Source organism: Wyeomyia smithii, chromosome 3 (genome assembly GCF_029784165.1).
Source record: "Wyeomyia smithii strain HCP4-BCI-WySm-NY-G18 chromosome 3, ASM2978416v1, whole genome shotgun sequence".
Classification (NCBI taxonomy): domain Eukaryota; kingdom Metazoa; phylum Arthropoda; class Insecta; order Diptera; family Culicidae; genus Wyeomyia; species Wyeomyia smithii.
The window spans coordinates 110,283,936-110,309,330 of NC_073696.1; the positions used below are offsets into that span (position 1 = coordinate 110,283,936).

At 37.4% G+C, this 25,395-nt stretch overlaps 1 protein-coding gene across 3 annotated transcripts in view; it reads right to left on the bottom strand.

The window, feature by feature from the left end:
* The window catches only part of LOC129726552 (AF4/FMR2 family member lilli), a 183,494-nt gene extending 167,150 nt beyond the window's left edge, over positions 1 to 16,344 (bottom strand). The window contains exons 1-2 of one of the 3 annotated variants that reach the window (XR_008728357.1): positions 15,502 to 16,344; positions 2,715 to 3,830 (exon numbers count right to left, since the gene is read on the bottom strand). The gene's annotated coding sequence lies outside the window, so the exon portion shown is untranslated. The remainder of the gene's footprint in view (positions 1 to 2,714; positions 3,831 to 15,501) is intronic. The other 2 variants (XM_055683403.1, XM_055683402.1) reach the window with 2 other exon arrangements.
* Positions 16,345 to 25,395: the final 9,051 nt, after the last annotated feature.

Below are 25,395 nucleotides of genomic sequence, written 5' to 3' on the forward strand. Positions count from 1 at the left end.
TTTTTTTTTTTATTTTACCGGTTACCGGTACAAACCCCCCTCTCTCCCACAACTACCTACCACAACGTAAGAACCGATCATTTGAGAAATCGCATCCATTTCGCATTCATTTGGATTTTCTATAAATTCATGCAAATACCAAAAACAATCAAGTACAGTACAAGATTGCGGTGGAAACCGAATCCCAATCCGGAAGTCTTTATGGGGCTATTTTGAGCATGCCTTGTGTGCATTGCTTCACTGTTGTTTTTTTATCTTGTAGTTTCTTACGAAATCATTGAGGGGAGCTCGTAGCCGTAGAGTTACAGAGTCCGCTTTGACAAACGAATGGTCAATGAGTTCAAATCTTAGTAGAAACAGACCATTTGGTGTCTGACAGACTTTTTACGTCCCCCAATACCCCTTTTGACCATTCCATCACGTTAAAATAAAAATCCTCAAGGATTGCACAACAAGTTTTGAGAGTTGGATGCAGATTAAAATAACATTTTACTTTTAAGTCTAGTGCAAAACGAGAAAATATTAAATCTTTCATAATTTATGCGTTATCTTTATTAGGACAATTATTGTTCAATTTAATATCGGATGTAATTTTTATCGTATCTCTGTGCTACCCCGACAATGGGTCATCACGGGATCACGAACAACAAAGGAAGCTGATGTATCTGCTACTGATGCTGCCCACTACCGCACAAAGGAAGCTTTTTACTAAAGCTTCCTCTAATGCCGCTGCACCAGCTGCCCCTGTCAGTAAAGCAAAGCAAAGCCCTGGTACTACATTCCGATTCGGAAGTCGACCTTCTGTTTATTTATACACAGAGTACGCAGCGGACCATTCAGTGTACAGTACAATTGCGGGGCTAGCGCTACGATTCTTTTGACATTAAGTCTCTCCCGAGTCGAGACTCGAACCTACCACGACTGGCTTGTTAGGCCAGCATCGTACCTCGAGACCATCTGGAACTGAGCCCCTGTCACTATTGCAACTGATACCCGCTAACACTGCTGCTGATACTTGCTACCACTGTAGCCACTGCTAAGTAAGGACTGTCGTAATCGCTGTCTAGAAATAATATGACTAGGTTAGGCTGAAGCATACTCTTATATATGCCAATAAGCATAAACCTGATTTACTAGGTCTATGATTCGGTCGACCATACTTGGGAAGGCAATCATTAAACGACCTAACAAGAGGTCGAATTGTGCGTTTTAATGAAGTTTGACTATTTTCCTATAGTAAGAATAAACAAATCACAATAGATGATTTTCCAATCGATTGCTGCAAGAACGAAGGAAACCCATTGAAAACTAGCCGATTTATTAGCATTCAAAATTGGACATATTTTTCACCAATTTACATCCCTATGTAACCGAACTTCCTGAGAGACGTAGTTCTAGGTCAGAAAGAAAGTCAAACCCGCCACACAGTTGAATGAAATGCACAATACACCTCTTCAGGCAATCATAACTGCTGATACTTGGCAGGAATAACTAACAAGGGTCGGTAAAGAAGAACAGTAGAGTTGATAAGCGTAGAGGGAAGGGTAAAGTATAAAAATATCCGTCACTTGCCACGGTGACATCAAATTCATACAGTGTTGTAGGTTTTTTTGCTCGTATGTTTCAGAAAATGCCAATACGAGCATTTACGATTTGTTGATTTTTAAAGCAAACCATTTCGCAAGCAGGTAGACTGAGAAGCTTCGAAAGAGACATAAATAAAAGATTTATTCTCTGAAAATTGAGACACAGAGAAAACCATGTTCATGACAGGTTTACTTGAAGTATCTCCATGAAAATTCGATGCGAACCTCACACGTATATTGCGACGCAGATAGCAGAAAATTAACACCTTCCCAAAAAATATCGTTTGTATACTAACGTTTCAAATTGACAAAAACTGACTACTTGTTCAACGAATGGCGAATAAAAAGGTATTTTATGCTTCTTCCATTTCTATTATGTGCGAAACGGTTTATCAATGCATACAGAACAATCCTCAGTGGCAACGATCATCATGAAACCCAGATAAATTGCCCTGGATTAATTCTACAAACAGTCAACATAACAGTGATGTGCGGATGACTATATTGAGAAATCAGATATAGATACCCATATAGATTTTCTAAATTTGAACTATATTGAGGTAAATCCCGATTCTTGCAAGTGTATTATTATCTCATTCGCCAAAATTTTCATAAACATTCATGACCATTGAAATTTTCTCAGTAACTTAGATTTAAGAAGACACCTAAAAGTATAATTGAACCAATTCAGTAAAATGTTGGGAAAGTACATAGCTATACCGCTATTTACCGACCGTTCGTACGTTCCAAAATGAGAAGTGTAATCCGTATGTGTTTACATCTTCTTCTATCGGCGATAATTGGTAACAATACTGATTGCAGACAACCCCACAATGACAGACAGATTAAACACCGACTGCGCCATCCCAACCGTCTGTACGTTACATCTTCCATCGTTTCTTCGTTTCTTCGAATTGATTTTTAGCATTTTAATGAACTTCCAATGGCGATGTGAGAATCAAGATTCAAATGTCTGGATTATATTGCTATGTCCAATTATATAATAATGAACGAAACCGAAAATTACATTAGAGTTTCGTGTCGTTATCACAAGGTAATATGTATATACTCCACTCTTGTGCGTAAACAGACAGAATGAAAGAAACATTTATATATTTTTTTGCTTACATTATTCTCCACTGTTGCTTTTGCCTTGCCGTTCCAACAACATTAGTAATGTGTGTGACGATTCGGTGCTCTGTGTGTTGCTCCTCGGGTCGGATTCTTCCTCACAGTGCACGGGCGCACAAACACATAGCAATGGGCACCTCGCTGTCGCCACTCATCACCAATATATATTCGTGTGCATACCGATAGACACGTAAAAAAAACGAGAGCCCATTCAAGATATTAGTCACGTATCGTGCAAATCAATTGCTGTAAATCTTAAATATTCACTTTCACACCTTCCTTCTTCTGGGCTTCTTGTAAAAACACCTTTTTCGACTATTTACCTCAAAATTCCACTTCCACTCAAAGCACTATTAAAATAAGATCTTCCTTCAGTTCGAATACATGAAAATTAACGCTGCATCTAATTACCACCATCCACTTAGCGAAAAAAATTGAGCACAAATCATGCCGGCCCAAATATTACCTAACAGATAGGATTTCATTTTCATTTAATCAAACGCATCGAAAAACTTTCTACTTTTTGCAACATTTTTCTCTCTACTGCAGCACACCAAAAGCTCTACCTTAAGTTTGAACTGATTTTGCTTCTTTTTCTTCTTATACACTCTTGCAATGCACCACCTTGGGATGTTTTATTATTCACTATATCAATTATACTGTGGGATTGATAATTCACGGTCACGGCGGTTTTATTTGAGGTCCTGGTGGTTTGACTGCGTCGCTTAATGCGACTGTCAAGTAGCACACCACTATCTTCTGTCGACTCGTGAGTGTGTGGAGGATACTACTTTTTACGCTACTCACTTGCGGCATCTAACTTGACCGGACAGCTTGAAAACTCGTGTTGCGCGACACTTTTTTACTGCTTATAGGTAGCTCTTGTAGGTTAATATCGGGAATCGCTGTACAATGCGCAAAAACAAAACCGCGATCGAAGTCCTTCGGATGAATTGATCGCACACGCGCCGCTAACCGTGGAAACGTGCACCGCTTATTTTGATCTTTCAGTCAACCATAATGGATGGAGGACGGGCGGCGTATTTTTTCGTTCCGTATGTTTTTATTCACGGAATGTTACGATTTTCTTCTAAACGGTTGTAGTGTATACGCCTGTTTCGTGGGATGGAGAGACGGAGAAATAATTAGTCAATGGATCTGATTTTTTGAGAAGAAAATTGTATTGTGTATGTACCAAATGTTGTGCTAGTTAGTAATACAAATTTTATTAAAGAAATGTGATTAAAGAAATGTGACATCAAACCAATGAAGATTAAAAAAATATGTTTATCTATGTGAAAATTGGTTTCTAGAGTGTACCAGAAGAGCACACGAGTGCAATCGTGAACAAATTAAGTGAGAGCTTTCCTCTCTTGCACTCTTGATTAACGTTTGGACAACTACCTCTAACAATTTTCAAACGAATCTTCACAATTCATTACAATCGAACATAAGCATTTCAAGTTTCTCTTACCAAATAGGAAGTATTGTCGTTTAACAACCAAAAATAAAGACTTTTGAGTTAAAACTCGGCTGTTATAGTAAACAAACAAGTTACAGATATATTTTCGTCGCAATATCGTCATGATAATAGGATATTTTTTTCTGAATTTTTTACCTATCTTATTCTACAAATCCAAAACTCTTTGTCGTGAGAAGTGAAAATCTTATAATTTAGCAACCCCGTGTTTTTTTCATTAAAAAGCAAAGCAAAAAGTTCCGGTTCGGAACTTGATCTTCTGTTTATCTATACACAGAATTGGGGGATAGCGCTACGAACCTACTGACACTAACAGTCTCCCCCGAGCCGAGACTCGAGCCTACGACGACTGGCTTGATAGGCCAGCATCGTACCTCGAGACCATCTGGGAGGTTTTTATTTAAACAAATCCTAAAAATATTTGTTTTTTTTTTACAACCAAGTAGCACAATAAATCGAATTTGCGGTAAAAAATGGACTTTCTTCAGATGGTTATGAAAAAAAACTAATACAGATAATTGAGTTGGACAAATTTCCCATTAGTGGTAATTATATTATCTTATTTGCAAAAAATCTACCCCCTTGCGAGCGGCCTTTTAGCAGTTAACCGGGACATTTGCCCTGGCAGACGAAAACATGCGTTTAGGCATGTTTTTAAGCTCTTTCTTCGTTTTTTTTAATAATTCCTCCTCCGTTTTCGCAACAAAATTGTTGTAATAGATCTTGCGCTTCAAGTTTTCCCAGAAATTCTTGATGGAACGCAGCTTGGGGACGTTGGGCGAATTCGCCGACTGCGGTACCACATCGATATTCAGCCGCTCCATCTCCACCAACGATCGCTTCAAGTAGTGAGCCGACGCTAAATCTAGGCAGAACACCGTGTCTTCGCCCTTATGGTATTTCTTGATGAACGACGCAACTTCTGGCAGGCACTTCGTACTATAAATTTCCCCGTTCACAGCCAGCCCGGAGCGAAAGAAGAGCAACTTTGACATCCCTTACTCGCTGATTGTCAGCCGCAGCCGCACCTTCTTGGGGAACTTGGTCTGTGAAATAAACTTCACCTCGGTGCTCATTTTCTTCGTGGAGGAGGTGAAATATGGGCACTGCTAATCGTTGCCATCCAGGGTGGGATAGGTCTCGTCATCCATCACCACCGCCACGTCGCGATTCAACATCGACTTGGCCATTTTATTCAACCGCTGTCACTGCGTCATTGCCTGCAGCTCCGTGACCAGTCAAATTTTTTTTTTGCTAACTCAAGGGTTACTATGATTGATTATGCATGAGTAGTTTCGTCAATGCGATTAAAGTTAAACCCATTAAAAATTAAATTTCGAAACTGACCTGAAAATTTCGCGGTGGTGATATTTTTTGATCAAAAGATATGGGCCTTCAAAGTTGGTGCCGCAACGCTTTTTTCAAGCGAGAAATGCTCCTAAACCAAGTTTTCTTCAGTTCTCATACCAAAAAGTGCACCATAATGGCTAAAAGTAATAGCACGGGCGATCTTAACCCGCTGATGCGTTCTGTACGGTTGTCCCCTAACTAAATTTTGCATTATTTTTTTAGTAAAATGTGTAGGTAGGCTTGCGAGTTGTAAGGGACATAAAATATACTGTCTTCATCATCAAGTTGGGTAACAGACTAAGCATATTTTGACTATTTTGCGACTAAAAATCATTTCTGTTAAACTAATTTTACAAACCATACAGAATTTTTGCATATAACTGAAACTGGGATTGTCAATAGTAGTACTGCTCACTCGCTTCTCGCTTGAAAATGCGCTTGGCACCAACTTTGAAGGTCCATATCTTTTGATCAAAAAATATCACCACCGCGAAATTTTCAGGGCAGTTTCGAAATTTCGTCAAAAATACTTGTGATTTTTTTCAGATTTTTCAGTGCCCCAGAACATAGATTTTCAACATATTGTTTTAAATAGTTACTATTGAAAAAATATTTTTCTCCAAAAAAAATATTTTCGTAAACTACAACTTAGGATGCATCTGCTGTGAAAATTTCATCAAATTCGATGCAATATTTTTAAAGGTATGTCCGTTTAAAAACAATTTTGACCTCAATTTCAAATGACAATAACAACTTGTAAACTTACTCAAATTCAATAAAAATTGGAAAAGCAACTTCCTGAGTGAAACTTTTGAAGTTTTTGATACTTATTTGAAAAAATTAGACATCGCGATTTTTAGTGATCCGTTTCACGAATTCTGACCCTATAGAAAAAATAGCTTTTAAATGAAAAGTGAGCGGTGAATGGAACCCTCGCGGTGAATGGGCACTGTACGGTACATTTTTTCGTCGATCATTTAAGTGAAACTTAAATGGAAGCTGAAGTCCTATTAAGCCGAAATTTGGCATGGGAACTTTTTCCAGGAGACGAAGCGAAAAAAATTAAAGATCACACACATAGGGTAACGGGGGTATGTTGGCCCACATGCATATTTTGGCCCACCCGTTAACATTTTACGCATTTTATCGGAAAAATTTAATGAATATAGGAAAACTATGCATGCATCATTGAAATAACACACCTAAGAATCATATTACACTATAATTTTCGGCAAAAAACTGACTCTAGGTAGCATTATTTTGGAATTAGTTCATACATATTCTAAGTCATGGCTGAGTCAACCTAAAGTCAAAAGGGAGTGGTAATATACAAGTCAACGTCCGGAAGCTATTGTAACAAATATGTATGTTTTTGAAACAATTCGTTGATGTAGTAACATCAATAAAGTATCATAGAAACAGTCTGTATACTCTAACACGTTGGAATAGGTTAAAATAGTAGTTTAAGGCATGGCCGAAATATGTTAGTCTATTTCTAAAGCGAACATATTTTGGCCATGCCATGTTTTAACAGCCATTCGTGCCAAGTTTTAACAACCATTCGGCCGTTGCGCGCTAAACAAGAAGCAGCTTGTGACAATTTACAGGTAATTACTCCTTAATTTATCACATTCAACGATATGCAGTTTGCTGAGAATGCCTGTCAAACCGCATTCAAACTCAACCTTTTCATTTTTAGATGCCTAACATTTACAAAAATTCACAGTAGAAGGATCAAACCTACTATTTCTACTCTAAAAATACCCATGATAATCTTAAATATAATTAGTCCGAAATATTTCCATACACGGCTCTGAATATAGAGGTGGGCCAAAATAAAAACGTGGTGGACCAAAATATGTTTTTAATACTTCGTAGAAATTTTGATATTTTTAGGATATTTTTCAATATACAGGTCGGGCTCGATTATCCGGAGACTCGATTATCCGGAAACTCGATTATCCGGAATTCGATTATTTTATTTTTATTTTTTTGGTGTCCGTTTTCAATTTTTATTCCGAAATTTTGCCTTAACCATCCCTTCTGGCATATTTTTTACCATTTAATTCACTTCCGGCATGTTTGGGACATGTTCGAATTGAGTGAAAATAATCATTGTCCAATTTATTTTTTTTGCTTCTCAAGATTTTACCGCCTTTCGCCTCAAAAGTAACTTCTGGTTACGCCACTGCATCATACAACTAAAATAAAGAAAAGAAATATTTATTTTATGTTCGTTAATCGCAAAATTTCAGTATTTTTTGTGCGATTTGATTATCCGGAAAACTCGATTATCCGGAATGAAAAAAATTTTGATGTTCCGGATAATCGAGTCCGACCTGTATTGCATTGTTGAACGATGTATGTTAAAATAGACACTTAGCTCTTAAAAATGGTATAATAGAGTAAGTATTCGTGTTGGAAAACTGTGTTTGTTTTCAATACATTGTGCGATTACTTCCCAAAGCTGGTCAAAATACCCCTGTTACCCTACTACGCCACCGAGTGCACTTGGTAAATGCAGGAGGGCGTCAAAAAGCAGAGTGAATGCCGAGTTTATCGTTTCTGAGCAAAATCATTTCAAATCGCCTGGAAATACGCGAAAATTTAATCGACCATTTTTGATTCGAATGAAACTGCACACGTATTTGGTTTAGCAAACTGAGCATTTTTCACAGGTGGAGAGATTTTTTACACCCATGAGTTACACTCTAAAAGGTCGTATGCCTTTTGGCATAGGTTTTATTCGAAGCATTGTAGCCCAGGAACCGTTGGTTGTATAGAAAAACTGTCTGAGAATGAGTTGTAGCGAATCAAAAATGCATAATAAAAAAAAATCCACTGTGAAATAAAATTTTTTTTGAATAAAAAAAATTTAAAATAAACATCAAATTTCAATTTAAAAAAAAAAGAGTTGAATTTTTTTTAAAGAAACTTGACGTTAATACACAACTTTTAAAAAAAAGTTCAGGATGGAGAAATGAAAAATAATTTTTTTATGGTAGATTAATTTTTTTATAAAAATTCTAATTCAAAAATTTTTCAACATATTTGTATTCTGATGATTTTAAAAGATGCAGAGAGTCATTTTGAATCAAAAAGCTCTTGGTAGTAAACATTCTAGAGGCATTGGTTTTCGAGTTATTTCTAATTTAAGCTCGAAAAATTATAATTAGTTAGGAAAATACACGTTTTTCTTAATTTGTCCATGGTTCTCCAGCGAAAACCATACGTTCATTGGAATGCTTGATCACAAATATACAATTCATTCTTTGACAACAAAACGATTGGGCGAACGGTTCTCAAGAAAAGAGTTAAATGTTCCAAGTGATATAAATATATATAAGAATTAAATATTTATTTTCGAGTTATATTATCTTAGGAACATATTTTTTTATGACATAGATACTTTACAGAACTAGTTTCACCTTATATTTTATATACATCATAAGTAAATGATTCGTCATCTTTTGAAAACAGCTTCGTTTGTATCTTATTTTCTGAAATCGGAACAAAAGAGTAATACTTTTGTGTGGCAGCTATTATTATAGATTTTTTGAATATATTGCTCCATTCTGTTACTCCTTGTTCATATTCTTCATATGATACCAAACTAAATAACATTTTCGATGAAACTTTATTACATTTCTGATTAGACCAATCATACAATTGATTCTTTTGCGCTTGTAATAAGAAGTTCATGTTCTTTAACTAAACTTGCATTTCTTGCCATTCGTTTTAATATGCCACCAATTGCATCGCATGGGCCTTTACCATGAGAAGTCGCAAAAAAATGCCACTCTGCATCGACGTTATATTTTGTTTTGAACTTGCAAAGTTTTTTTCTATTTCTATATTGTGAGGCAGCTCCATCAGACATTAATATCGCTTTTTTCAACTGTATTGTTGTTTTCAAAAAACTCATTAATTTGGCAATGAACAGCTGAACTGCAATAGTATCATGATGGAGTACTTCCGATATTATGATGAAGCTGATATTCTTAAGTGTTCCAGATTCTGAATAGTAAACAACGAAGGGATGAATGGTGGCTTGACTATTATTCCAATAACTACACGAATCACAAATTGATAAAGATGTATTAAAATGAGCTTGACTGTTCAATAGTTTTAATTTTGCAATAACGTTTTCGTTTGATTTGCGTAAGCTTGATGAGCACCGATGATCAGGAAAGGGTTTACAGCATTTAGGCTTGATGTATTCCATTTTCACTTTATTCATTTTCACAAAATGCAAACTGTTAATAACACATCTGGAGTAGTGCAATCGTATTTATATACGAAAACAGATATTATAGGTAACCCAGTATTGGTTGCGTACTTTACAAACAGTTATTATTAGTAAACAAGTAGGTAGTGTTGCACGACAAACATATTTTTTATAAAACATTCGCAAGGGGGGACGTGTAGGTAGGCTAAGGTTTAGCGCTTGAGTTATTCATCCAATCGTTTTGTTGTCAAAGAGTGAATTGTATATTTTTGATCAAGCATTCCAATGAACGTATGGTTTTTGCTGGAGAACCATGGAAAACTTAAGAAAAACGTGTATTTTCCGAAATATTAATAATTTTTCGAGCTTTAATTCAAAATAACTCGAAAACCGATGCCTTTAGAATGTTTACTACCAAGAGCTTTTTGATTCAAAATGACTCTCTACATCATTTAAAATCATCAGAATACAAATATTTTGAAAAATGTTTAAATTAGAATTTAAAAAATAAAATAATCTACCATAAAAAAATTATTTTTCATTTCTCCATCCTGGACTTTTTTTAAAAAGTTGCGTATTAACATCAAGTTTCTTAAAAAAAATGAAAATAAAAACAAATCTTTTTTTTTTAAATATAAATTTAATGTTTATTTTTAATTTTTTTCGTCAAAAAAAATTTCTTTAGTACAGTGTATATTTTTGTCTTTCTCCTAGAAATGTATAGCAATCACTTGCAAAACCGAAAGTATAAAAGTGCTCCAATGGGCCGAATGGCATATATCACTCGACTCTGTATTTTCTGTATGTGTGTGTGTGTGTATGTGTGTGTGTGATTTTTATTCTCACTCACTTTTCTCAGAGATGGCAGGACCGATTTTTATGAAATTAATTGCAAATGAAAGGTCTCTTTGTCCCATAAGACCCTATTAAATTTCATTGTAATCGGATTTTTAGCTTAGAGGTTATGTTTCAAAATGTTAAAATCATGAAACATCAATATCTCGAAAACTACAGAACCGATTTGAACAAAATTGATTTCAAACGAACGGGCTACCTGAAAAACCCTTAACTTTTGAATTTCATAAAGATTGAACTAGTGGTTCAAAAGTTGTGACAAGAAACTCGTTTTGAAGACTTCTTAATTTCACTCATGTTTCTCAGAGATGGCTGGACCGGTTTTCATAAAATCAGTGTCAAATGGAAGGTCTACTTGCCCCATAAGACCCTATTGATTTGTTTTGCAATCGGACTATTACTTTGCATGTTGTGACAAGAAACTCGTTTTGAAGACTTCTTAATTTCACTCATGTTTCTCAGAGATGGCTGGACCGGTTTTCATAAAATCAGTGTCAAATGGAAGGTCTACTTGCCCCATAAGACCCTATTGATTTGTTTTGCAATCGGACTATTACTTTGCATGTTATGTTTAAAAATGTGAAATCCAGCTATGAAAAGAAACATATTCCAAAGACTACTTGAACTCACTCACTTTTCTCAGAGATGGCTGACCCGATTTCCACAAAATTAGTGTCAATTAATAAATCTAGCTGCCTCGTAACACCCCATTGAATTTTACTGTAATCGGACTGTAACTTCGTCTGTAAAGTACCAAAATGTGAAAATCACGAAACTTCATTATCTCAAAAACTACACAACCGATTTGATCAATATTATTATCAGATGAGCGGGCTAGTTAAGGGTTAACTGATGAATTATGATTGAACACGTGGTTTCAAAGTTTGGCTGCCCTAAACGTTCCCATTTCATTTGATTATAATTGAACTTAAGCCACCTTTATGTATTAAATTGTTAATAAAACAATGAAAGTCTATTATTTCACATGACTTATTTGAACATAACTAGTGTCATACGAACGAGTCATCTCTCAAACTTACAAATAACAAACTTCATAACAATTTGATATGTGGCTCAAAAGTTATGGAAAGAAAAGAAATTCAAAGACTATTTAAAACTATACCTGCTTTGATTGATATATTTATGTGGCCTCAACATAATTTAAAAGTGGTTTTGTACTATTTGAACGTTCCAAAGTCATTGATTCCTTGCGATGTGTTCAAAGTCTGCAAATGCACGACGAATCGGCCATAGGGTATGTTCAAACAGGGGCGACTCGTGGCTGTTGAACCTACCTGTTCAACTGGAAATTCTGAAAATCAGAGTTTGGAGAAGTAATTACAATTTTAACCGCGAATAAAAGCAAGTAATTTCCTTTGTTACTATTCAAAAATAAAACCAAAAAATAAGAAAATAAGAGCATGAATTTGGATTTTGGACTCATTTTTTGCCTGACGTTCTCATGTGCATTGCACAGGTTGCACCTATGGACGAGTCGCCCCTGTGTTCAAAGTGAAAAGACAAATCGTTTGGTTTATCGGTTTTATTGGTTTTATCGAAATGACAACATCCGCGACTTTTGGCCATCGCCCTAATTCTGAATATATTCATATTGGGTGTTATTCGGTCATTTTCAGCAAATTTTCTGGCATCAATCTAACACCGGAAATACCCATATCGGGAGGTATTTAGTTATTTTGGTGGTTTTCCAGAAACTAACAGTGGTCGTCTTTAAATTCAAAATGGTGTCAAGGGTCAATGTTTGGTTTCTATGCATCAGCTCGATTACGGAAATATCCATGTTGAGTATTATTTGGTCATTTTCGACTGTTTCCTATAATTTGCCATTTAGCGATTCAAAATGGTGCCTGAGGTCAATTGTTAGCTCATTGCATCATTCTGGTTCCAGAGATACTCATATTGGATGGTATTTGGATATTTTAGGCTGTTTTCACAAACCGGAAGTGGCCATCTTGGATTTCAAAATGGTATTTATTATAATTTCTGCCCTCTGAGCGTCATTCTGGTTGAAAAAACACCCATATTGGGTGTAATTTGATCATTTTCGATTTCAGCTGCTGTGTATCATTCTAGATCCGGAGATACTCATGTTAGACGGAAATCGGCCATTTTTGGCTGTTTTCCAGAAACCACAAGTTGCCATCCTACAATTCATAATGGTGTCTGAAGTCGATTTGTGGCTCCAGTGCATCATTACGATTCCGAAAATACCCATATTGGGTGGTATTTGGTCGTTTGCCGCTGGTTTTCCGTAGCCGGAAGTCGCCATATTAGAATTCAAAATGGTATCTGTGGTAGAATTCAGCTCAGGATATCTTTCTTGTGGTCCCCGTGGCTCTGTGGTTAGCGATGTCGAGGATCTTTTTGAGCTGGAAATTCTCTCGACTCAGCACTGGGGCACGGTGTATCGTTGTACTTATCCTACTCATGCAAAATGTGCCAAAAACAATATCCAAAATGTTGCCTGAGGTCGATTATGGAACATATTTGTTACCACTGAAAACATTCACCTGCCAAATATGGTTCCATTTAGTTGATTAGTTCGCGAGATGTGCAGAAATTTGTGCAGAAACATGTGCTTCCAGGGGCGTCGAACCATTATGGACATATTTATTACCCTTTAAAACATCCACATGCCAAATTCGGTTTCATTTGCTTGGTTTGTTCTTGAGTTGTGCAGAAATGTATGTTTCATTTGTATAGGACCCCTCCTTTCCAGAAGTGGGAGGGGTCTCAAACTATCATAGGAACCTTTATCGGCGCAAAAACCCCTACATACAAATTTTCACGTCGATCGGTTCGGTAGTTTTCGAGCCTATATGGATCAAACAGACAGACAGACCGGACTACATTTTTATATGTATAGATTACAACATCAATATTTTAGAACCTAAAGAGTGACATACATTTATTGGATTGAAGCGTTCATGTAAATCTATTTTTACAAATAAAAGTTTCAATGAGAAAGGCTGGGTCTGACCGCTAGGTGGATTAATTTAGGTTTTTTATGGTGCATTTTCAATTCCCTACAACTCATTCTCAGACAGTTTTTCTATACAACCAACGGTTTCTGGGGTACAATGCTTCGAATAAAACCTATGCCAAAAGGCATACGCCCTTTTAGAATGTAACTCATGGGTGTGAAAAATTTCTCCATCTGTGAAAAATGCTCAGTTTGCTAAGCCAAATACGTGTGCAAAGTTTCATTCAAATCAAAAATGGTCGATATTCGGCCATCGGTCATTTGGTGCGATCTTGCTCTTCTACGTTTGCTTACGGAAAAACTCATTCAAGTCTCTGAAAAAGTTATCATGCTAGGGGCAGCGAAATTCACCGGAATGGTCAAAGAGCTATCTTTCATTTTTTTCGGTTTCAGTTCTAGGGCGAAACCTGTGTTTACCTGTGTTATCATATCGTATCAGACTTTATCACACCCATTCTCTGGTAAATCGCATCACCTACTAATCGTACAGTTCCGAAGCGGTTTGTGAAGAACAGTAGTCGAAACAAATGTTGAGTTCTTGTTTTGTTTCATCTAAAACAGAGGTTCTAATTCTTTTTTCGTCCGAGTACCCCTTGGCGATATGTTTCATATAGATTGTACCCCCTGGCTTGGAATGTTCTCGCAGAGTAGGAGAGAGTAGTGGTAGATCATGTTGTGGTAGCCTAGTTCAGGTTTCAAATGGAACTTTGGTTTGTTCGATTGCTAAATTCATATTTTAAAAAGCAAGATTGAACAGCAAACGAAGTATTATAAAGAAAAATTGCTTTGTCCGCCATTACTGATTTGTCTTTCGCGTACCCCCAGGGGTACGCGTACCCCAGGTTGAGAACCGCTGATCTAAAACGATATTTATTCGAGAATAAGTTTACCGACAATTTGGGACGTTTACTCTATTTCACTAGTTTTAGGGCAAACCAACCAAAAAGTGGGTACCAGAAACGCTGGTACCAGAATCAATGAGTGGTAGATGGAAAACATATGGAGTTTGACAGCCACACGAGCCCCTTGGTAAAAACAGTTAATATGAATACGAGAAAAATCGGACAACTCTCCATTTATGCGAATTAATGACCACCGGACAGTCAAAACCTATGCTGAACAAATAACAATATCTGATCCAAAATCGTTCAATTCCATGTAAACAAAATCTTCGTTCTTTTTTTGACGTCATCGTACAATGATCTGTTTTCACGCTCGTGTGCGCTCTATTGTTACGCAGAAAAAAAGACTGTCTGCGAGAAAATTTTTAGTATGTGCGAGCCTATTTGGTTGTTTTAGTGTGGTCGGTTCACTTCGAACTTCTTTAAAGTGGAAATTTTTATTTACAAAAGTAAAATTACAATCACGATACATAGAGGTTTTGAATACGTAAAACTTTTTTGACACGACGCAATACATTTAATGTTTAACGAAGTCAACTAAAAATAGATAAAGATTGATTTTATCTCCAATACTACTTTCACCTTTGAAAACTAGATAAATTGGAGGTGGAGTTAAGCGCATCTTCTTAGAATTTGTGATGCTACGTCAATGACTTACCTGAACTAATTAGAGTTGTTTTCAAAATCAGTCCATTACTGACCATTACTAAACAGTGAATTTGAGAAAGTAGTAAATTGTGGTTCAATTGAGTGTTTGTGATTTTTTAGGATATCTATCTATCAAATCTGTAATATACTTTTTATGAGCATATTAGTACAGATTGAATATTTCAATTTGTTCATATTGTTTCAGCACTTTTCATATTATTTCAAAAACATTAGATATCAATTATTAAAAGATATATTCCACTCCTTTATACCTAGACCAAAAGAAACATGGCAACACTGTGTCAACCAATACCTACCAGAAAAGTTCAACCTCTTGATGGAAAAAGAAAATCCTTTGTTTTCCTCTGGGATTTTCAGCAAATTTGGTAGAAACAAACTGCAATCGGTTTTCGCTTTTTCGGAATGCTTCAAGTCCAAAACAAAAGTCCTTTTACTATTGAGCTTTTCGCAACCCACACAACTACAAGCGGAAACGTTCTTCACTTCGTCCGCAAACTGTCTTCTCGTGTGTCCGTCTACTCCTGCCGAACGGTTCCGGCAGACGAAAAAAATGTATATACTGAGATGCACAAATTTGCGTCCCGCACAGCAAAATCACCTTCACCGTGCAAAATACAACGTTTCAATTATTCCCCTTGCTTAACTGTCGAATGTTTGTGTCGATTTTTTAATCTCGACTATTTCCACTAGCAGAAAAAAACGTCCGCACTTCTCAAGGCCCTCTCTGTTGCGCGTACCCTTTTGATCAAAGTCACTCGCTGTTTCCGTCCCGTTCACTCCTTCACTACAGTTTAGCTGAAGTCGATTGCTCACTCGCCAAAAAAAAAATTCCTTCTCTCGTCAGCAAAATCATGAAAAACTTTCCCACTTATTGAATCGCTGGTCAATTTTCACTTCCGGTTGATTCCCTGGCGGTCGGGTTCGAAATCTAACAATGCCCCTCTGGTACCTGGTCCTAATGCACCCGTTCCAGCGGCTCAATTGGGCACCGTCGTGTTGATTTCAATTAAAAATTTTGTTCACTATCGCACCGAACCGAAATGAACAACACGCAAAGATCGCCATTTTATTTTCTTATTTTTTTTTTCTTTCTTTCCTACTATAGGTTTCCTCTCCCCGCGCGAAGAGCGTAATGATTTTTCCATTTTCTACTAAACCCTCACCAATGTTTTTCGCTGTCAAACACCCATACGACAAGAGGTTTTGCGCGGATGGCATTAAGCGTTTCGTTAGTGTTAGTGCCTTAGTGACAGATGCCAGCTGTCAGACGCTTTGTTTGACAACAGCAGACGCTTTGTTTGACAACAGCAGACGCTCGAGTAACATTAGGAAAGAGCGCACCTCCAAAAATCGATGATAACACATCCGAACAACTTCGTGATAAGAAAAAAAATCAACAAAATGTAAACAAGTAGAAATTTTACGAAAACCAAACATCATGAAAAACAATCTACTTTTAAACTTCGAGAAAATTATGCATCTTTTTCTAACTATTATAAAAATTCTAACTCTCTACTAACCATTCAAAATTTGACATTCGATAAAAGCGAAATCTATCGAGATAAGTGACTTTTCACCCACGCACACTAGTACGTGTACACCCGTGTAAAGTTGCTTTTGTTTCCTCCAAACTGTAAATCATCGCATCTCGTTGCTTCGACTTTTACCACTTTTTATCAATTTTGGTCGATTACGTTCAGCAGCTTTTTCCGATTTCTGATCACGAATGAAAACATTTATTTAGAAACAAGTTTAAAACACATAATGAGTGTTCAACTGAATATTTGTCCAGCTGCTAAAAACATAGCATTGCAAACAAAACAGCTATTTGTAAATATTTTCCACAACTAATGGCACTAACACATTCGTACGTAAGAAGGTCCATAGATCATTGCACACGAAAAATAACCTCACTTTTCTGACACTTCCCACGGGTTTGTTTACAAGGTGTTCCGTTCACTTTTTATATGATAGGAGTGAAAATAAATGATGCGAGTATGAAAAAGATGGATAAACTCTCCGCCAATGCGAATTCATTACTGTGATCTTTTGGTTCATTCTTGAAAACACAAAATTTAACAAGACACTTTCGCAATTTATTCGAGCCGAAAATTTTACTATGTAAACAAACCCGCGACAACTGTCAAATCTCTTTCTTCTTCTTGTTTTGTGACGTCATCGTGCAATGATCTATACTTTAATTCGAACATAGACTAAAGATACATAGATACCCAAGTTGGGCTTCGCTGCATATAATCTCAAGGCAACACTATGAACTTGCCATCTGTAGGCCGTTGGGTGAACTAAATCATATCCACTCGGAAAAATATTATGGTACTCCTTATCATTTCAGTGGTGAGCTTGACCAGATTTTCACACCCAGAAAAATATCATGTTACTTTCAATCAGATTTGTACGGCGGTTTTCACTCGACTTTACAATATAATCTAGATGATTTGTAATTTCAATTTATTACAACAAAACTGCAAAGAAACCTCGCGTAATTTTACAAATTAGCATGAGTCACAAAATGTAAAAATATCATAGATACTCTCATCGAATTTTCGGAGGTGACAAAGAGAAAAAAGAGCTTCACATTCACTTAAATTATTTTAACATTGTTTATGTTGTACTTGACGTTCGTGAATATTGACGAAATAAGTTATGCTTTGCTTTGCTACTCGTTGTAAGTGAATTTTGAGGATATTAGGAGACGTATATAACAATGATTTTCAACGCAGTAATGTAAAACCTTAGTTAAAAATAGCGTTTAGCGGTATTCACCAAAATATTTATTGCATCGTTTTTAAATAGAACTTAAAAGGATGAGTGAAAATTTCCAAATTTGATTTTCTCAGTTCTTTGCAAATATCAATAAATCGATTTAAGCATTCAAGCAAGGAATAATGAAATTGATAATGAATGAGATCACAAACAATAATCTGCAACGGAAGCTACAAACCGAATAGGAGAACATTCTACAGCATTATTTGACGGCTGAGGCAGAATTATTAACCCAATCAGTTCCGCAAAGGGATTAAAGCTGTATAGTGGTTCTCAATCGACTATTAAAATTGGTACAAACAACAAATGAGTTATGCTAATGATGACTAGAGCAAGATACCTGACTTCATACATTTTGCTCGCAACACCTTTATAACGGTGCCATCTGATGACCTTAAAACTGTGATTATTAGCAAAATCAATTTATCATGCTCAATCCGCTAGATGAAAACGAAAACAAGGTAGCAATACCGTATAAGGATATTGAAAATTAGATGACAGGACCATATAATGATATTGAAAAACATGCTTCACCTTTCACCACCTTGTCATCACCAAATCAACAGTATACAAATTTTTTTTTCCGTGTTGGGTATTTTCGTCACTGCGACCAATTTTTTGATATTTTGTGACATATTCCCCCTTTTTAATTTTGCTTAGTCAGGATAACGTATCACTATTGGAAGTGGTCGTTATAGTCTGGCCAATAGCATTAGTCCAGTCCGGTATTATACTTCGTATGAAGCGCACAACCGTACTGGGATTTGTTCTCCAGATTTCAGAGGGTTCCAGAAGACCTCTCTCGAAGAACTTATATCTTTTGATAAAAATTGCCGGACATCGGCATAACAGATGTTCCGAGTCGTTTTTTTCCATGCCACATACTCGACATGTATCATCTTGAAGTTTTTTCATTACCTTCAAATGATAACGGCTCGGACAATGCCCTGTTATTAAACCAGTATACGTGCTTAGATCTTTTTTTGAAAGATCCAGTATTTTACGAGTCATAGAAACGTTCGGAGTGATGAACCGTTTCGACTGCCTACCGATGAAGGTGTTTGTCCAGTTGGATTCCACTTTCAGAGTTTCCCATGCTTTTAGTTCCATTCTAAGAGAACAAGCGGATAGACCACAGAAGGGTTCTGGTCCTATGAACTGATGAGACGATCCAAGTCTTGCCAATTCATCGGCTCTTTCGTTCCCATCTATTCCACAGTGACCAGGAACCCAGTATAAGTCTACTTGATTATTACAACCCAGTGTTTGGAGTGATTGAACACACTCCCAAACTAGTTTTGATGTGCATGTCGCAGACTTCAAAGCCTTCAACGCTGCTTGACTGTCGGACATCATGCAAATGTTTAAGTATCTGTATTTCCTGCGTAGGCATATTTCAGAACATTCTAGTATTGCTTGGACTTCAGCTTGGAAGACAGTTGGCCATTGGCCCATTGGAATTGAAAGGTCTATTCCTGGGCCAGTTACTCCTGCTCCCACTCGATTGTTCATTTTTGAACCATCTGTGTAGAAAATGATTGATCCTGGGCGGAGATCAGGACCACCGCGTTCCCAAACATCACGCTCAGGTTCAAACATTCGAAATCGTCTTTCAAAGTTGTATCTTTTCTCCATCCGGTCTTCATTGTTTATCACTAGGGGATTGATACGAATAGTTTTTAGAATACCTAGATGACCCGTTAAATCACCCTCAAAGAGCCTTAATGATCTTTTGATCCGTAAGGCACTCTTTTCGGCTTCTAATTGTATGAATTGATGCAGTGGAAGCATAAACAGTAGAGCTTCCAATGCCTTGGTGGGTGTGCTTCTCATTGCACCCGTTATTGAGAGAGTGGCTAGCCGTTGAAGTTTTTCCAACTTATCTTGAGCACCTTTCTCCCTTGTTTTTGTCCACCAGACTAGTGAAGCATAGGTAATTCTGGGTCTCACTATAGCCGAATATATCCAATGGATCATTTTCGGTTTGAGTCCCCATTGTTTACCAAAAGTTTTATTACATATCCATAGAGTATTTGTAGCTTTTTTTATTGCCTGCTCTAGATGTGTATTCCAGTTAAGTTTTTTGTCAAGAGTTACTCCAAGGTATTTGACGTTATCTGAGAGTTTAAGAAGCTCACCTTTTAGCATAATATCATTAAGCCTAGTCTTTTTTCTACGTGTAAATGGGACGATAGTGGTTTTTGAAGGATTTACATTTAAGCCTTCCCTATCGCACCACGAGGAAATAATGTTTAAGGCAGTTTGCATTCGGTCTGTGATGATATCATCATACTTGCCACGAACAATAATGACAATATCATCAGCAAATCCAACTACTTCAAAGCCTTCTTCCATCAATTTTTTTAGAAGATCATCAACTATTAATGACCACAGCAGAGGAGATATCACCCCTCCTTGTGGGCACCCTTTTATAGCTGTTACACTTATATTAGAGCTACCAAGGCTTGCTGCTATTTCTTTTTTTGATAACATCTCGCTTATCCAATGAATAATGCAATTGTCAAAACCACGTTTCTCCATTGCAGCAGCCATTGAGTCATGAGACGAGTTATCAAATGCCCCTTCAATATCAAGGAACGCCGAAGGGAAATTTCTTTTGCAGCAAAAGATTTTTCTAGTTTTGTAACTATAGTATGGAGTGCAGTTACCGACGATTTCCCCTCCTGGTAAGCAAATTGATATTTACTAAGAGGAGTTTTAGAAAGATATGATGATTTGATGTGCTCACCGATTATTTTTTCCATTGTTTTGAGAACGACTGACGATAAGCTAATTGGCCTAAAGGATTTTGGCAGAGATTTGTACCTTTTGTTGGCCTTAGGGATAAAAATAACCCGTACTTGTCGCCACGCTTCCGGAATATAGCCTAGAATTAAGCTGGATTGAAAGAGTTGTGTTAGAATGGGCATCAGAACTGTTTTACCTTTCTGTAGTAGTACCGGATAGATTCCGTCTCTACCAGGTGACTTGAAGGGTTCAAAGGAGTCTATTGCCCATTCAACTCTACTTTCGGTAAAAATTTGGTTGGCCAAAGTAATTGCATCATCCCTAGTTCTTACTAGCCCAGTCATCGTATTCACTGTTTCGTGAATTTCTGTCCTGGTTATAAGATTTCCAGTACTTGATACAGATGTACTTTGGTCTTCACTTGAGTTAATGATCGACCCAGGAAAGTGTGTTTTCATCATTAACTCTAATATTTCTCTAGCAGAGCTAGTACAAGAACCATCTTCTTTTCTTAGAGTACCCAACTCATTTGAGTGATCTTTCGCAAGGATTTTTTGCAGCCTGGCGGCTGTTGGAGTATTTTCTATGTTTTCATATGTATGCCTCCAGTGAATCCTTTTAGATCTTCTTATTTCTTTATTATAGGCGGTGAGGGATTGCTTGTATTCGTCCCACTGTTGGGTTCGTTTAGCCCGGTTGAAGAGTTTCCGAGTTTTTTTCCGAAGTTTTTGTAGAGATTGGTTCCACCAAGGTACTTCTCTATTTGTAGAGCGTATCTTTGCAGGGCAGCAATCAAGGCAAGACTGTTGGATCAAATTTGAGAGATATTTGGAATTTTCTTCCAACTCTCTGTATGATTTGGAACATCCTCCGAAGCTGTTCAAAGCTGCCATTAGCTTTGAATTATAAAGCTCCCAGTTTGTTTTTCTGGGGTCCCTTATGAACTCAGTGCGTTCTTGATTTGCTTCATAATCAAATAAGATTTGCTTGTGGTCAGATAAAGATTCTTCATCTGATACGTGCCAATTTTTTATTCTGCCGGATATCACCGGACTACATAGTGTAAGGTCATGAACTTCTTGTCTTAATACATTTACAAAAGTTGGTTTATCCCCCTTATTACATATATCTATCCCTTGTGATGATATAAAGTCTAAAAGGTACTCACCCCTGTTGTTGATGTCTGTGCTGGCCCAAATCGTGTGATGGGCGTTTGCATCACATCCAATTATAAAAGCTTTGTTTTGTTCCTTACAGTAAGAAACCAATCTAGCGACCTCTGGTGGAGGAACTTCTCCCACGTCACCTGGAAAGTATGCTGACGCGATACAAATTTCAGTTTTGCCGTGGGTCGTTGGTGCCTCCAACGTGATTGCTGTCAAGTCTCTTGAAATGAATTCTGTAATTGGAAAGAAATTAGCTCTCCTGTTTACTACGATTGCGGCCCTCGGCGAGGGCTGACAATCGTCATAAATTAGCTTACATACGTTTGAAGGAAATCCTTGTATCCTACTGTTATATGTCCATAGCTCCTGGATTGACGCAACATCCAGTTTGCTCTCCGTGAATCGCTTCAAAAGTACAGCGGTTGCTCCCTTTGCGTGGTGCAGATTCACTTGAACGCATTTGATATTTCTATCATTCATTTCTTCTGCTTGAATCTCCGCATCGTTGTGGTGGTCTTTTCTTCCCACTGTTTGACATGCGTTTGCCAGTGTTTGGATTATCGCTCGATTGCAGTTTTATCCTCCTGTAGTTTGCATTTTGTGTGGTACGATCAGTTTGCTCCAAGTTACGTCTCATTTCGTTAACTCCACTTGATCCTGGGATTTGGCTTTGAACGTTGATATTCGTCCCAGCATCTCCAGTATCTTTGTGGGTTTTTACGATAATGGGACCGCCTGTGAGCTCTGATCCCCCACTAGATAAGTTGTTTTGCACATTTAGTTCAGTTGTGTCCACCTGAACTTTTTTCTTGAGCTTTTGCCTCAGTTGGGCAGATCCAAATTTATAATCTAGCACAAATTTGGATTTTTTTATGGAGTTCATAGAAACCCCATCGACCGTGAACACAAGTTCTACGTGCTGGTTTATAGCGTTACGTTGGAGTATTCTCCACGCATCTACTACCAGCCCATCGTTTTGGCTCTCAAGTAGCGCAAGAATCCTGTCCGTAGTGTCTGCTACACTTAGTGGAAAGAACCCGATCAAGATTTCTGGGCGAGGGATGTCCTTCTCATCGACTGCAAAAAGTTCTGCCCCCGGCCAGAGTTTTATGGATGACACGACGGACTTTAGCCACCCTGCTGTTTCCTGGTTTTTGCAAAGGATAACCAAGTAACCCGATTTGAACGCACAATGTCCAAACTTAGGTTTTAGAGCCTCTTTCCTTTGCTCTGTTACTTTCGAAATTACCGCATTCTGGGTGTCGTTTAGCTGTTGGGTGGTAAGTTCTATATTTGGATATCCGACTGGGAGGATACCAAGCTTAACACCAGTCACGACATCTTTGTAGGAAGGGTGTACTCCTTGAGCCCTAATCGCCTCGATACGCTGCTGAACGGATCTAGTAGCCGTGGATCGTGCATACCCCGTCTGACGTGGCAGTTTTGGAGGTCGCGGATTTCCACTGCTGTTCGATCCATTCAGGTCCGAGTTCCTAGGCCGTTTGGAGAGGTCTGTTGCTCTGTGTGGGATTTGAGCCAACTGGTGTGCTTCCTGTCGGCTATACCCACTCTCCCTCAATTTTTTGAAGCGCTTCAGACCTGCTCCACTGAGTTTCCCTTGCCCTTTCTTATTATTCCCGTTTGATGGGGTTTTGGGTTGCTCCGTTCCGGTCGGCGGGAGCTGATTTGATGGTGGCGTTGATAAGAGGGTTACGTTGATACCATCTTCATAGTCGTCATCGTCAGCGTATTCATCCTCCATAGCCACATCAGTTTTTTCCGGAGTGTTTAGAATGGACGATGAACAAGAGGGCGCATCTTCGACCGATTTACTTTGTAGTAGAAGATCTTCATCGTTCCTTTTCCTGTCGATTTCCATCTCTAATCCACTCATGTTTTTCCTAAAAAAAGGCTTTGCAGCACAATGTTGCTTTTACTATAGATGCTCTGCGTATAACGCGAAACTAATTTGTTTGGGTTGTGAATTATATTATACACTTAGTGCTTTCCTGGCCGTACAGTGTGGTGTTCACCAATACAGCGGAGCGAATCACTTTTGCTTTATATTAAACACTACCCTTTGTGTTGAGAGAATTTCTGTCGAAAGATTACTGTAAATTTTGGCAAAAAAAGAAATTCAAAATAACCGATTTCACTGCAAAAAAGCGGTTTGCTTGACCCACGATTTTAACACCGATATGAGATTGTAAGTGTTGCCAAACCTTTTTTTTTTTTTTTTTTTTTTATACAAATTAGTTCAATTTTCGTTCACGCGCAACGAAACTCGTGTCCGCTGCATACTGCAAGAGTAACGTGTTGTGTACTAGTCATCTTTGGTTATGCTTAAAAACATATTGTTGAAACGACTATGAGCGATTAGTCATACTATCTTCAGAATAAATAATTCATATCATGGTCATCTCATACATTGACATTTATTATAGTCCTGTTGTAATAAATTATTGTTATTATCTAGACCATATAGATTAGTCTGTTAAAAACACCGCACAAATCTGACCAAGCCTAAAAAGATAGCAATTACCTTAATATTTTTCTGTGTGTGCTCATTAAATGTAGTTCACCCAACCGCCATCATACTCGGAGGGGCGCCACATTTTTGTTGCCCGTATTGTTGGTTGAGTTGGATATCTATGTTTCAATAATCTAAGATTCGAATTAAATATTGAATTCAGAGATGCCAGATATTTAAAAAAATGCCTGCAACTGCTCGAAAAACGCGGAAAAATCTGGTTTAAATTCAAAAAATCCATCCTTGATTCGAAAAAATCCGCTTGCGCAGGCAAAAGTTCACAAAAATCTGCACACATTTTGAGAGAATCAAATATAAGGAGACTCTGACAAAAATCTGCAGAAACCATGAAAAATCTGTAAATATCTGCGAATCAATAAGGCAATCCACGGGTGACGTTTTTTTGCTTGTACGTTTGTTATTGTTGCTGTTTTTCAAGCTGTAAAATCAAAACACGGCCAAAACCGAAATCTTTTATTGTCGACAATAATATCAACAGTGATTTTATATTGTTGTGTTTAGGATTGGCACTCGCGATACTAGAGCTACCGATCGGATAACATTTGTTTTTCACGCTTCTGGATCCGGATTGCATCCAAGTTGAGACCGATCGAACATACATAAAACTGTCATAAGTTGAAAACAGACTGAAATCAGCTGATCGCAACTGTCTCGTGGATTGCCTTATAAAAATCTGCGTTTTGCAGATAAATTTGCACATCTGGTATCCCTGATACGTCCTAGGGGCTAGACACCTTTATTTTCATGAAAAATATAGCCCTGGTTTAGAGTTTCAAATGAAGTGAAAATCTCATACAAAATGTTCATTTTTTCACGCGCGTGAAAAACGCAACCTGCAATTTCACTTTGCTTGGCACTGTAAACAAATTCGATCCAGCGAAATCGAAAGATGTGGATCGTATCCTTGCCCAAAAATGCAATGGTAAATACTTTATAATATT